Consider the following 13,277-nt stretch of genomic DNA (forward strand, 5'->3'; position numbering starts at 1 on the left):
TATACTTTTTTTTAATTATATATGGTAGATGTAGATGTCGGTGGAGATTGTATACCGCAATCTTATAGATCTATTGTGTCCCTCTTTCTTGAGTTATAAATCATCATACAGTTTCAGGCCTTTTTTACAAAATCCAGTATCTAAAACGGTTTTACTGAGGTTAGTTCTCCATCTCCATATCAATCGTACCAAAGTTTATGCACGAATGGTTGTCGTCTCGGCGCCCTCAGTGTTGACGTGCTTTTGTGTTTCTCCATTTTTCTCACAGAATCTGTATTTGCCGCTGCTTCATAGCTTCAATATACTCAGGTGTTCATTAAGGAGATTGAGTGTCCTGTTAAAAATCCCGTGGCAATCCGACGATTGTTCTTACTTAAATCAAGGAAAATCTTTGATTTTTCTTAGTCTTAAGAAATTTCTTCGAGTGTCATAGACCGTTGGAGGATTTCCATTCCAGGTTACAGATGGAGTCTTCCAGGTTCTGGAGTTCCGCTTTAAGTTGGTTTCCACTTGGAAAGCATAACGGTTCTAGTCTAGTTAATGGAGTGTTTGCCTATTGTAGCTAGATAGCTTGCTTTATCCCTTGGTGGACTGGCAACCAGGCTAGGAGGTCTTTATTATTTTCTTTGTCTAATTTGTTCAACTTCACTAGGCATTCTCTGACTAATTTCGAACTGATGGCTACTAAGTTAATCGCTCTTAAGGCTGCTTGAGTATCGAATACGATGGCTATTTCTTTTGTTCGATAGTTCCTACCTAAGGAGTTGTATACTCATTTTTTGATAGCATATATTTCTGCCTGATGATGCTGGAGTAGGGGTCCATTGGTTCGGAGTATTTATCTTTCGACCCAAATACTCCTATCCCTTTCCCTGCTTTGGTCTTGAAGGCATCGGTGTATACCACGTTATGGTATGGTCTTGTAATTGTTGAGCAAACGTTTCTCCCTTCCAATTCATTTTGTTGCTCTGTACTACAATAAGGTGTTTCTTAAAGTTATCCATTCTTGATATGTCATCCATTGGTATTTGGAAGAATGGAATTTTAATTTTGCCAGTGTTCCAAGCTCCTGAGCTGATAACTTTACATTTCTTCTAGTACTGTTTTCGTCAATAACCATTCTAATCATTGTCGCATTGGCATATATATCAATGCCAATACGCAGTGGTTTTTGGTCTAGAATGACTTTCATTGCTACTGTTGGGCAGGTTCTCATATTCTCATGGCACCTGTATAAATGCCAGTCTCCGTATTTTGCCTTGCCAGTCTCCGTATTTTGCACAGGTTTTACCTTTACGTTGCTTTAGTTTTTTATACTAACCAACTGTTGCATAATGGGTTACTATTATGGTATATATCCAGCCCAAAATATATTTCCGCTAGTCTTCTGTATATCATGAGAGCCTTTGTGGCTTTTCTGTATATGGTTCTGGGTATTAGGCAATTAAAATATGTCACAAAAAAATTTCACAAGTTGTTATTCCCGTCAGATTTCCCGTCATTCTTTTTTTTACCGACTATCAAAATATTCTTTCTACTTCTGTAAATACCCAGACTTCACCCCTACCTTCTAGGACTACCCCAGACACCAGAACATATTTTTTTGTAAATCCGGACGTATTGAAACCCTAGGTGTAACTAACCCGACTTTATTTTATATATAGCAATGACTAAACAATACCAATAACACCCGAGACCAAATTGCTACCATACCTCCAAACAGTGCCGTGCCACACATTTTTCTTAACTTAGCTGCTTGAAGGGATATTTATATTTTTATTATTTTTTTTAATTCGCCTGTGGTGTATGCTGCTTATTTAGGTGGTAACATACTAATTATTTACAATAAAAACGTATTAAAATGTTAACAAAAGGTACCAAACTAGTATCGACGTATAGCACATATCAAGTACATAAAATGTTAGAAGAATAATAATTATTAAATTTAATAAAAAAAACACTAATAAGGTGGACTGGACTGTTTATTTACCTATGAAACGTAACATCCTACGTACTCATCTCTTCTTATCGTTGCGGCTTTTACACTTGAAAGCTGAACAATTCACCATTATAATAAAGTTTATATAAAGTTCACTACACAAAACTATTAAAAATCGCTAAAATTGTCGCTGATGACACATTCGTTCCTCTAAAAAATGGGGTCTAACAACACAAATTCTGCTGCAGCCCGTATATGGGCGTTACGTGTCCTTGTATTCTTTTAGCAATTGATATTTAGAGATTGCATATTTTCTTTTAGGATCTCCAATACTGATACAGTACATAGCAGACGAAAATGGGTTCCAAGCTCAAGGATCCCATCTGCCCATCGCACCCACACCTCCACCCATACCGGTAGCCATTTTGCGTGCCCTGGAATGGAACGCGGCTCATCCAGAACAGGAAGAACCATCCTCCAGGAAGTTCTAGTTCGATGGACTTTGTGCTTACAATAAACGCCTGTGTTATAATTCTTTGTATATAATATGTTTCTACTGGGTTTTGTGCCATGTACAAAAATAAATTGTTTAATAAAATTAATATTTTTTAATTTAACTTCTTTGTTTTTGTGCATTTAAGCTTGATTTTCATGTATCCGTTATACGTTGGTACGTTGGTCCGACGGTGCTCTGATTGGTCATAGCGTTTATGCGCCACTTTTCATCCGTAAATATTTTACTTCAGCCCGTCAACGGACCCGTTCATACGATAACGGACGTTTTGATATTTCTTTGACAAATTTAATCTAACAATAATAAAAATATAAGTAAAATAGCAAAATCGTTATGGAAACGAAAATATAAAATAACACCAACGTATATCCGATAAACGGAGGCATTAAAATGCAATAAATTTAAAAACTGCGTTATTTTCTAACCAATCAAAGTCTGGAAATTCCACCAATAAAATTAATATCGTATCAACGTATCGTCGGACAACGGATGCATGAAAATCAAGCTTTTTCATTTTATAATCGTTTTTTTAATTTTACGACTTGAGAGTTCCGGGAACATGTTTATAAGCCTCCCCCGAAAAAAATATTGAAAATTTTGAATTTTCTCAGAAAAATATTTGATTTTTTTTTTCGACTTAGATGAACGAAAAGTCAAAAAATCTAGTGGTATCTGAAAATTTAACCAAAAAGTAATTTAATTTTATTTAAAGTAAAATAACTGGACCATTTTAGAGATATTTGAAAATACAAAACAAAGAAAAATACTAATAAAATTTCATATTTTCGCCAACTGCATTATTAAGGCATAATAAGTTTGATGCGCCTCCATAACTTAATGTGACAAAAAACATTTTTTGAAAGTTAGTTTTGAAAAAATATTTTTTCTTCAAAAAGGTATGCACAGTGGCGATTTTTTACAAGAGACAAAAAATGTAGTAAATACTAGAGGGACCATTTTACGAAAAGAAAATATATACTAAAATTTATATAGAGGGGGTGGGGACAGTTTTCACCCTTCCCGTACTTTTTCTTGAATTTTGTGTAAGTCAAATGTTAGAGCAGTTAGCAAAAAATATAACTAAGGGGATAACCAAAATATGCCTGCACCCAAAATCTCATTCAAATCGGAATAACGGTTCTTAAAATATCTGAAAAAATGCGTTTAATTTTTTAAAGTTTGATGTCCTCTAGCGGACAAACGAAGCACTTTTGTATAGAGGTAAATTGTGTTCTATATCTACGGAATATTGGGACACCCTGTATAAGTATTCCTTTTCTATGTTGAACACTAGAGTATTTGAAAAATATGTCGATTTTATAAATTACAAAGCCAAAACTTGTAAACTTTCAAGAAGATAATGAAAAAAACAATAAAATAACTAATAATTCATTCATTGTTGGTCGCTCCTATATGCAAGTATCCCTTATCTACTTTTAACACTGTAGTATTGAAAAATAGAAATTTTTTATATTGAAAAATATGCGGATTTCATAAATATCAAAGTCAAAACTTGTAGATTCTCAGACAGAAAAAGAAAAGCAAAAAAAAATCTTATGTCGATACCAATGTATTACAAACAATTTCAATTCATTATGAATCGTAATTTTAAATTTCAAATTAGATGCCATTTATGAAATATAGCCATACATAGCTTGTATTTGCTAAACCCCTAGAGCTAGAGAGTAACAACAATAAAAGAACAGTTGATATATAAATTATTGGCTAAAAACAGGTGGCCATGATATTTAGAAAATAATAAGGTGTGTCTTCACTAATTTATCCAATTCAAATAGGTTACATTTTACAAATAGGTTATCATTTTGTAATGTTACATGCTCTTCTAAATTTATTTTTTTATAATTTTTAATTTTTTAATTAATTTTATAATTAATTATAAAAGAAAATACGTTTTTCTTTTCTTTTATAAAAGAATAGTATCACAACATCCTAGCAGAGATTTTTCACATAAAGTACGTAAGATGAAACTTAAATATGTAAACAAAACAAAATATATAGGGTCCAATAGTGGGTCGGGCATCTATAGCTCCTAGAATAAAAAACTTGGAAATTTTGTTTAAGTGCAAACCTAAAGTATGTACTAGGATGTATTTTAGGAAAATATTTTAACTTCTATAGGGTGGCCCAAAAAGTGTGAGTTGATTAGGATGATTTTTTTTAAATGGAACACCCTGTATATTATTGCATTTTTGGCTTCCCTTCAGACCACTTTACATAATCCTAGGATATGAGTAAATATATTTAGATAGTTTCAGAAATATTAATAAATAAATAAAAAAAATATATTTTTTTCAGCCTTTCTTAAAAAACAATATTAAAAATACAAGAACTGCAATGTAATCAACTGTAATCAAAACTACATTAGGTATTTAGTTTAGATGGTCTGTACTTATTTTACTATAAATAATGGTAATCGTAAATCATACAGGACGTTAAAAATTCTACACAAAACTTTCTAAAATTTAAAATAATTTTTCTTCATTATTTTAAATGGAACACCCTGTATATTTTTTTCAGCAGATGGAGAATTTTTTCTTTCGCAGATATTTGCGGTTTTCATTCATATTTCATGTGGCATTTTCTACAGTAAATTTTTATCAAAGCCACCCAATAATTTTTCTCTCGTATTTTACCATTGAGAGAGCCATATGAAGAAATACTGCGTGTATCTGCGAAACTATTAAAAATTTCGTACTTTAAGTACTTTAAATACAAAAAATGTTCATTTTTTAATTCTCCATCTACTAAAAAATAATATACAAGGCGTTCCATTTAAAAAAAAACAAAGAAAAAATATTTTATATTTTAGAAAGTTCGGCGTAGAATTTTGAACATCCTGTATGATTTAAGACTGCGATATTTATAGGAAAGTAAGTTTAGACTATCTAAAGGAAATACCTAATATAGTTTTGGTTTCAGGACAGTTCTAGTATTTTTAATATTTTTTTTTAGAAAGGCTGAAAATATAGATTTTTTATTTATTTATTAATATCTCTGAAACTATCGAAAAATATTTACTCATATCATAGGATTATGTAAAGTGGCCTGAACGGAAGCCAAAAATACAATAATAAACAGGGTGTCCCATTTAAAAGAAATTATCCCGATCTACGCACACTTTTTTGAGCCACCCTATAGAAGTTAAAATATTTTCCTGAAATACATCCTCGTACATACTTTAGGTTTACACTTAAACAAAATTTCAAGCTTTTATTCTAGGAGCTACATATGCCCCCGACGCACTATTGCATTACCCTGTATATATTATTAATATCTTTGATAATAAACTTTTCAATAAATAAGTGTATACAGGGTCCGGCAATAGTGCGTCGGGCATCTGTAGCTCTAGAATAAAAACTTGAGAATTTTTGTTTAAGTGCAGACCTAAAGTATGTACCAGGATGTATTTCGGGAAAATATTTTAACTTCTATAGGGTGAAAAGTGTGAGTGGACCTGGATGATTTTTTTTTAAATGGAACACCCTGTATATTATTGCATTTTTGGCTTCCTTTCAGATCACTTTACATAACCCCAAGATATGTTTCGATAGTTTCAGAGATATTAAAAATAAATCAATAATATATATTTTCAGCCCTTCTTAAAAAAAAAATTATTAAAAATATAAAACTGTCCTGAAATCAAAACTATATTAGGTATTTACATTAGATAATCTGTTCTCACTTTGCTATAAATATGATAATCGTAAAATCATACAGGATGTTCAATATTCTAGGCCAAACTTTCTAAAATATAAAATATTTTATCTTTGTTTTTAAATGGAACACCCTGTATATTATTTTTCTATTAGATGGAGAGTAAAAAATGAACATTTTTTTGTATTTAGAGTATTTCAAAATTCTTAACGATTTCGCAAATACACGCAGTTATTATTTCATATGGCGCTTTCAATGGTAAAATATGAGAGAAAAATCATTGGTTGGCTTTGATAAAAATTTACTGTGGAAAATGCCATATGAAATATAAAACCGCAAATATCTGCGAAACCGTTCAAAATTTTGAAATACAAAAAAATTTTCATTTTTTAATTCTCCGTCTATTGAAAAAATAATATACAGGGTGTTCCATTTAAAAAAACGAAGAAAAATTATTTTATATTTTAGTAAGTTTGGCGTAGAATTTTGAACATCCTGTGTGATTTAAGACTGCGATATTTATAGCAAAAGTAAGAACAGACTATCTAAAGGAAATACCTAATGTAGTTTTGGTTTCAGGACAGTTCTAGTATTTTTAATATTTTTTTTTAAGAAAGGCTGTAAAAATATAGATTTTTATTTATTTATTTAATATCTCTGAAACTATCGAAAAATATTTACTCATATCATAGGGTTATGTAAAAGTGGCCTGAACGGAAGCCAAAATGCAATAATAAACAGGTGTCCCATTTAAAAAATTATCCCCGATCTACGCACACTTTTTGAGCCACCCTATAGAAGTTAAAATATTTTCCTGAAATACATCCTCGTACATACTTTAATTTACACTTAAACAAAATTTCCAAGTTTTATTCTGGGAGCTGCCATATGCCCGAAACACCATTGCCCGACCCTGTATATATGATTAATATCTTTGATAATAAACTTTTTCAATAATAAATAAGTGTCGGCAATCAAGTTTTTTCTGCCTTGGGTGCGTTCAATGTATTTTAGAAATAAGATTTGAATTTTACAAATAAGATTATGTGCTTTCAGTGTTATTTTAAAACGTAGAATGTGAACGTGTATGAAGTGTAACTTATTTTTAATTGTAAAATTATTGTATTTTTATCTGATGATGCTCGTATGAGCAAAACACGTGTCAGAGTTTTAGTTTATATAAAAGATGAGACCGAGACTTATATTTTTTCTTCTGTTTTTAATTTATAAATGGGGTCTCTTTGAGAAGAATGGACGCCTTCTTCAAATTACTGGATAATTAAAACAAAAGAAATATATATTTTAAATTATATTATTTTTTTTTGTATTACAAAAATATCTTTTGGTTTCCTAACAAATTTTTGTACTTAGTTTTGCAACTCTGGAATAGGATGAGTAAAAATAGACATTTTTGTATTTAGAAATATTTCAAAATTCTTAACATTTCGCAACTGCGATCCAGTCTGGTACCCTCTGGATAGCTGCCGGAATTGTAAAACAGAGTGGAGTGGGTGGGGTGTTGATGAATTGTCTACTGGTGGAACAGGAAGATGGTTTCCTTGAGCTTGGATATCTGGAAAAATAATAAAAATGTAATAAATACCTTTCTAATTAAAAGTAGAGAGTCCCCATCTCACAGTTATACGAGGGTTCCACAAAATGTTGTTTTGAAAAACATTTTATATTGGTGAAAGTTTGGGAACACCTTGCGGAATATGTTAACAAACCAAGGATTTGAAAAATCATTTTTTTTCATCTAGGTGCATCTTTTTCAAATATTTATTTTTGGTTTATCTCATTAGTTTTTTTATTTTCGAAATATTCGCTTTTGAAGACACTAACTGCTTTTTTTAGTAATTTTTACATTAAAATCATGCTTTTGCTTTTGGTCCAAGTTAACATTAATGTAGACCTATGTAATAGTGTTTCTAATTTATGTAATGTCACTGGTATTGAAAAATCATATTTTATTTACTGAGCCACCCTATAGAAGTTAAAATATTTTCCTGAAATACATCCTGGTACATACTTTAGGTTTGCACTTAAACAAAATTCTCAAGTTTTTTTATTCTAGGAGCTACAGATGCCCGACACTGCCGGACCCTGCTATATGATTAATATCTTTGATAATAAACTTTTTCAATAAATAAGTGGCAATCAAGTTTTTCTGCGCCCAGGTGGATGATGGCAGGCCTTAGCAAAGATGGTTTTAAGTCCAGAAATTATATCCTTATAGTGTTATTTTAATAAGAAGATGATAGAGTCAATATTATTACGTCGTTAACATATTTAAGGGTGCACAGTACAGTGCAGTCGCTTCCTTGAGATAAGTTCGTATAGGCAAACACCCAGAAATCTTCGTATGAAAACTTCAAATCCATTCGATCGACTTGTGTAAGTTTATCACTTCTGCCGCCGTTTGTCAGCTTTTTCACATTTGTAATGAATTGCGCCTTTGTACACGTACATGTATAAGTAAACGGACTGAAAGAACAGAAGCAAATAATATTATGCCAAGAAGGCCTGCTTTCACGGGACCACAACGTACTAGGCCTGTTGGCTAAGACTAAAAGCAAAAGAGTATAAGCAAAGGTATAAGCAAGAGTATAAAGCAAAGGTATAAGCAAAGATAAAAGCAAAGGTTTTAATGTAAAAAGTACGAAAAAATGTTATTGTCTTCTTCAAATTTTATTATACTGCAACTCTGGAATAGGATGAGCTGCGATCCAGTCAAGTGCCCTCTGGATAGCTGCCGGAATTGGCAATTGGTGGAGTGGGTGGGGTGTTGGTGTCTACTGGTGGAACAGGAAGATGGAACGCCCAGGCTTGGAATCTGGAAAAATTGAGATCAACCAATAAACAAACTATCTATGACGTACTTGGCGTAAATAATTTGTGAATTCCTTGCAGTCTTAATATATTCTACAGGATAGTATTTACAATCAAACCTTCACCAAAATATCAATATTTTGTTTCTCTCGTATAATTGACAGAACTTTAATTTTTTAGAAAGAGATACGAATATGTTAACAAACCAAGGAATTTGAAAATCATTTTTTCATCTAGGTGCATCTTTTTTCGACTATTTATTTTTTGGTTTATCTCATTAGTTTTTTTTATTTTGGAGATATTCGCTTTTGAAGAAGACACTAACTAACTTTTTTAGTAATTTTTACATTAAAATCATGCTTTTGCTTTTGGTCCAAGTTAACATACCTATGAAATAGTGTTTATAATTTATGTAAAGTCACTGTTATTGAAAAATCATATTTTTATTGTCTGTTGGATGTTAGGCAGTCTGTTGGATGATGTCAGGCCTTAGCAAAGATGGTTTTAAGTCCAGAAGTTGTATCCGCTATAGCTGCTTTAATAGAAGATGATAGAGATCAAAATTACGTCGTTAACAGATTTAGGGGTGCACGAAGTACAGTGCAGTCGCTTCCTTGAGACAAGTTCATATGCTAGACATCCAGAAATCTTCGTATGAAAACTTCAAATCCATACGATCGACTTATTGTAAGTTAATCACTAAAAAACCGCCGTTTGTCAGCTTTTCACATTTGTAATGAAGTGCACTTAGGAACGTACATGTAAGTAAACGGACTGTAAGAACGAAGCAAATAATATTATGCCAAGAAGGCCTGCTTTCACGGGACCACAACGTACTAGGCCTGTTGCCTAAGACTAAAAGCAAAGGTATAAGCAAAGGTATAAGCAAAGGTATAAGCAAAGGTAAAAGCAAAGGTTTTAATGTAAAAATTACGAAAAAATGTTATTGTCTTCTTCAAAAGCAAATATCTCCAAAAATAATAAAGCTATTGAGAAAAATAAAGCTATTGAGATCAACCAATAAACAAACTATCTATGACGTACTTGGCGTAAATAATTTGTGAATTCCTTGCAGTCTTAATATATTCTACAGGATAGTATTTACAATCAAACCTTCACCAAAATATCAATATTTTGTTTCTCTCGTATAATTGACAGAACTTTAATTTTTAGAAGAGATACGAAAACTCAAAATGAATTTAGCTATTGCTTAAAAATCCATCAAAATCGGCATCACCAAAATATAATTTAACTTTAAGGATTCATCAACATTTTAAAATGCCGTTTTTTCGTGCCTGTGAATGTTGAATTAAAGAACAAATAGAAGGAAATAGCACCCAGAGTTCATTGGCAAGTATAGTTTACTTGGATGGGAGTACCATCTTCGGCGGTATAGGAGAAGGAACCTTGAATCTCGGAAGCTTCGGCGTCTTTAACTCCGGGATTCTTCAGTATTCCGGAAGCTTGGGCTTGAATCCCGTTTCCTGATTCGAAGGAGTTCGAAAAAGAACCGTCTGGACTGCTGTCTTGGTTTTGACTGATGATGGGAATGGGTGTGGTAGCTGTTATAATATTAACATTATGCGTTATCTTGTTAATAGGAAAATTACGAAATATTTAACTGACTATTTGTATACCCTCTATGTGAAGCTGACCCGATATGGAAGAAACTTCAATATGGAGATATTTTGGGTGATGCAAATTCTATAAATATAGATTTTTTATTTGTTTTATTATTTGGATTTAAATATATATACATATATATATAATTGCATAAGAATGCTTAGTTTATAAAATAAAAATATATAAATACAAGATGTGGAGTGCGATAAACTCAGAACGGGTGTGGTCGAAGAAAGTCACTTACCATCGTGTAAAAATTATTGTTACTTACATAAACTTTCTTATAGAATGATGATATTATCTTTCGCGATTATAATAATTATTTAATGCCATTACTGTTAGAGTTATTATAAAATATTTTTTATTATTTGTTGCAATAGGAAAATTCAATTTAAAATAAAGAAATACAATTGGCCAAATATTGTTTATTCATATTTGAATTAATACATTACCATTTAAAACTGAAATTTATTCGAGATATTCAGCAAGAATTGAGTAACACATTTTAACTTTGAGTGTAAGTTAATTGTACTTATGTTGTATACTTTGATATGGATTTCGAAAGGTCTCACTTTTAAAAGAGTAATATTGTATAAGATTTATCTTTTAGACTAGTTTACTTGCCAGCTTCGTACCACCTAACAATTGAGTAAATGAGGGTTTTTGTCAATCTTGTGACAGGGATGACCTATTCACCGAATGATTTGGAATTATTAAGACCAATCAAATGTCCTCCATATACATATATTTTTTTGATATCAATTAAACTTTACGTCCTCGAGGGAGCGATTTTTAAATTCACTGTTGTCAATCATGATATGAGGTCAGTCAAGTTTGCCCCAATGTATGAAATTCAAAGAAATAAATATACCATTGCACACATTTTGCACAATTTTGCACATCATAAATGATATTTTCCACACTTACCTAAGAGAAACCAGGGCCGTTTTTAAACGGGGGCAAACATGACGTTCCTCCCCACTTGTTAAGAGGGTGATTTATTTCCTGTACATCAGTTCAGATAATTTTGCACACCTGTTTTTGAATTTTGCACACCCTCTTGACCAAGAAAGTTATAAGCAATTTAAATTTGAAATTTCCCCATCTGGCTGACTAAATTGAATTTGTTTATATATCAAACAGAAGATCGGCTAATTTTGCACAATTTTGCACACTGTTTTTGAATTTTGCACACCATCATGATTAAAGTTATGAAGGTTTGAAAATTTCCAATTTCCCCCTCCCCCCATCTGTCACGAAATTGAATTTTGTGTATATCAAACAAAATCAGCTGAAATTTTGCACAATTTTGCACACCTGTTTTGAATTTTGCACATTCTGACGAAAGTTATAAGCGGTTGAAAATTTGAAATTTCCCCATCTGTATTAGAATTGGAATTTTGTTTATATCAAACAAATCGGCTAATTTTGCATAATTTTGCACACCTGTTTTTGAATTTTGCACACCATCCTGATTAAAGGATTATGAGAGGTTTTGAAAATTTGAAATTTTCCCCCCATCTGTCACGAATTTGAATTTTGTGTATATCAGACGAATCGGCTGATTTTGCACAATTTTGCACCCCTGTTTTTGAATTTTGCACACCATCCTGATTAGAGTTATGAAGGTTTGAAAATTTACAATTCCCCATTTGTCACGAAATTGAATTTTGTGTATATCAAACGAATCGGCTAATTTTGCAGAATTTTGCACAGCTATTTTCGAATTTTGCACACTCTCTGTAAAAGTTATAAAAGAGTTTGAATATTTGGAAATTTTTTTTTTTTTTTTTTTTTTTTTATATTTAAAAATATATAAGTTTGTGTCATATTTCGAAAATGATCTCAGCGACGTGAAAAGCTGCACGGAACTTAGATTTCACCTTTCGATAATTTATAGCTTGCATAGAAGAACATTTATGAAACTAAGATTCTACACACAGATTTGTACTAGCCCTCTTACCAAGAATGCCTAGCAGGATTTAGAAAATTTTGCATTTTTCGTCAACCCTCGGTTATCTCGGTTATCCTATAACTTATCGAAGAGATTGAAGTCTGGGTTCGGCTGGTTCCATTGCGTCGCTGAGATCTGTCATTTTCAAATGCTGGCTCATACTTATATGTTTTAAGTAGGACAAATTCACACACAATGGGACAAATTTCAAATATTCCAGGCCATATAGCTTTTGTCGGGAGGTGTACGAAATTCCGAAGTAGCTGATGAAATTGATAAAATAACCAATTCGTTGACCTAAAACAAAGAGTACTTTCATGAATACAAACTTTCAAAACCTCATAACTTTAATCAGAAGATTGTCTAAAAGATCTAAAAATTGATGAAACAATGCAAAAGTCTTCCGATTCGTTTGATATAAACGAAATTCAATTTCCGAGATGGAGTGATTTTCAAAACCATGACAGTCGGAGATGTCACAAAGTGTCAAAACAAGAATATTATAAATTCATTGATATAAACAAAATTCAATTTGATGCGAATGAGAGAAAATTCAGGTACCGGCCGCAACTTTCGTCGGAACAAAATTGCAAAATAGATGATACAGGTGTCTGAAATAACCGAATGGATATTACATAGAAATAAAATCAATTTCGTAACAAATGGGGGGAGCGGTCAAGTTTGCCCCCCGTTTTAAAAACGACTCTAGTTTCTCTTAGGTAAGTTAATGTGCAAAATATCAT

General features: G+C 31.8%; 1 pseudogene; it reads right to left on the reverse strand.

The window, feature by feature from the left end:
• Positions 1-756: 756 nt before the first annotated feature.
• On the reverse strand, positions 757-11,463 carry LOC115889814 (annotated as a pseudogene).
• Positions 11,464-13,277: the final 1,814 nt, after the last annotated feature.

Source organism: Sitophilus oryzae, unplaced genomic scaffold, assembly GCF_002938485.1.
Source record: "Sitophilus oryzae breed Bouriz unplaced genomic scaffold, Soryzae_2.0 scaffold_848_pilon_pilon, whole genome shotgun sequence".
In the NCBI taxonomy this organism is placed as follows: Eukaryota; Metazoa; Arthropoda; class Insecta; order Coleoptera; family Curculionidae; genus Sitophilus; species Sitophilus oryzae.